The following is a 2,618-nucleotide window of genomic DNA, read 5'->3' on the forward strand; positions in this document are numbered from 1 at the left end:
ATTAGAGTTGTTACTTTGTTATTCGTAGTAATAGTGTAGTAGTAGTAGTGCATATTTTGTAACTTTGATACCAATAAAGTTTTTTTAAGTTCTTTCCGCGGTTACGTTCTTTATCTGACTACAAAAAACATCGATGTTTTTAAAAATCGTTGCTTACAATACAATACCCAATAAGCATCGATGTTCTAAAATATCGTTGCATACATTACATTACCCAAAAAAACATCAATGTTTTAAAATATCGTTGCTTACTATACATTTTCCAAAAAAACATCGACGTTTTAAAATATTGTTGTTAACAATACATTATTGTTTTTTTGAACATGCAAGATATCCTGTGTGATTTTACAATAAAAATAATGTAAATATAAAATAAGACATTTACATTAGTAAAAATGATAACATAGCGGTAACTTAACAACATAACTGCATTATTTCACCATTTATGTATTCATAATGTTGAAAGGTATGTTAAATATTTAAATTGTTATATAATACCCATACAGTTAAGAAATTGGCAATGTATAACAATTACAAATAAAAATGACCACATAGTGATAACTTAACAACATAACAGCATTATTTCACTATGCATTTATTCATAAATGATGTGATCGATCTGGTGTTGTATATTTGATTTAAAAATAAAATATTATTTTGTATATTATAACAATTACAAATAAAAATGACCACATAGTGATAACTTAACAACATAACAGCATTATTTCACTATGCATTTATTTATAAATGATGTGATCGATCTGGTGTTGTATATTTGATTTAAAAATAAAATATTATTTTGTAAATTGTTCTTATTGATTTTTTGATATTTAACTCCATTGAATCCAAATCCAAAAAGTTTTCAAAGACTAGGTCTGTTCCCAGGACAGCTTCATATAATTATCCAATTCATAAGCAAGCAACGATATTTTAATATTGGACATAGATATTTTAGAACATCGATGTTTTTTGGGTAATGTATTGTAAGCAACGATTTTTAAAAACATCGATGTTTTTTGTAGTCGATGTCGGATTCTTGCTTTCAAAAACCACTTCTGACAGACCGTAAAATGCGTCATCGTTGGAACAGACCTCATGTTTCTGAAATAGTTGTTCAAAAACATCGATGTATTTTGGGTAATGAATGTATTGTAAGCAACGATATTTTAAAAACATCGATGTTTTTTTTTTGTCGATGTCGGATTCATAGTTTCAAAACCCACTTCTGACAGGCCGTAGAATGCGTGATCGTTGAAACAGACCTTATGTTTCTGAAATAATTGTTTAAAAACATCAATGTTTTTTGTGTAATGTATTGTAAGCAACGATATTTTAAAACATTGATGTTATTTTTGGAGTCCATGTCCTATTGGTTGATTGAAAAAGCACTTCTGACTGGCCGGAGCATGGGTAGTCTTTAGAACAGTCTTTATGTTACTGAAATGGTTAAAAAAAAACATCGATGTTGAAAAACATCGATTTTTTTGTCGATGTTTTAGTATTGAACATCGATGTTTTTTTTATCGATGTCGCATCTCTAATTCCAAGTACGAAGCCCTCAATCACTTCAAAATTTTGGGAAGGAAATTTGAAATGAACCACACCCTACCACATGAATATTTCAAGGTTAATCGGGAATATGGCGATAAAAGCTACATTTCGCATGCCATCTCCGCTGGAAAACGCTATCTCTCGCATCAAGCAGTTCTAAAAGACAGCACGTCCACCAAACGTTTTCGTTCTAAATTGTTTTCGATGAGTAATGGATTCTTTTTATCACCATTCGCTCACGGCTCCGAGGTTGCAATGTGATATATAGGATGTCATAATCGCTTTCGAAAATCACGCATCTCCCAGGGTTGTGCGGTTTAGCACTCGTTTCATCGATTTCGAATTACCGATGCTCTGAAGGAGTATATGTTGGTTAGGCTATCGTACCTATCGTCGAGAAGGGAGTGAAATCGTTGGGGTCGCTCATTTCTTGTGTGATTCCCGTAGGTTTGGTTAGGGTGGGCGGCAGGTTGCGCCTTACCCTTCTCTTAGTTCTTGCGATGCGTCCCGAACTAGACCCACCAAATATCATTTTGTCAATCTTCTGATTGACCTTTTCCCCACACTCACCATCATACGGGGCCTCAACGTTTGCCTTCTCTTCTGCGGTTTTTGGATCTCTGTCGGTAGAGGAAACATTAGGTCACGCTTACGCATACGTTGCTTTGGAGCATGCCATCGGTGGAAGGTTAAAGGGGATGAATCCGTTCATGGGTGATATGGAACAGGCTGGCGCATGGGCTATCTCAACAGGCTTCAACAATGGACAAACACATACATTCCTATCGTCTCGGTCACATTGGTCTCTCTCAAACACCCTATCGTTCCACCTTTACAATGATCGTAGCTCGTGTGCTGGAGGCATATCTGGACATAGAAGTTTCTCGTCTCACCGTTACTTCCTGAGGGAGGGAGTTTGAAAAAATTCATTTTTGGTGGGCGGTATGTTAAAGCCCAAAATTGTATTTTTCTTTTCTTTAATTTAATTTCATTATACTTCCAAATGGTTTTTATTTTTTGTTAATCATAAGTTAATTCCTTTTTTTTAATAACCATTTAGTCTTTAT

This window comes from Halyomorpha halys, unplaced genomic scaffold, assembly GCF_000696795.3.
Source record: "Halyomorpha halys isolate HHAL.00 unplaced genomic scaffold, Hhal_1.1 Scaffold1958.1, whole genome shotgun sequence".
Classification (NCBI taxonomy): Eukaryota; Metazoa; Arthropoda; class Insecta; order Hemiptera; family Pentatomidae; genus Halyomorpha; species Halyomorpha halys.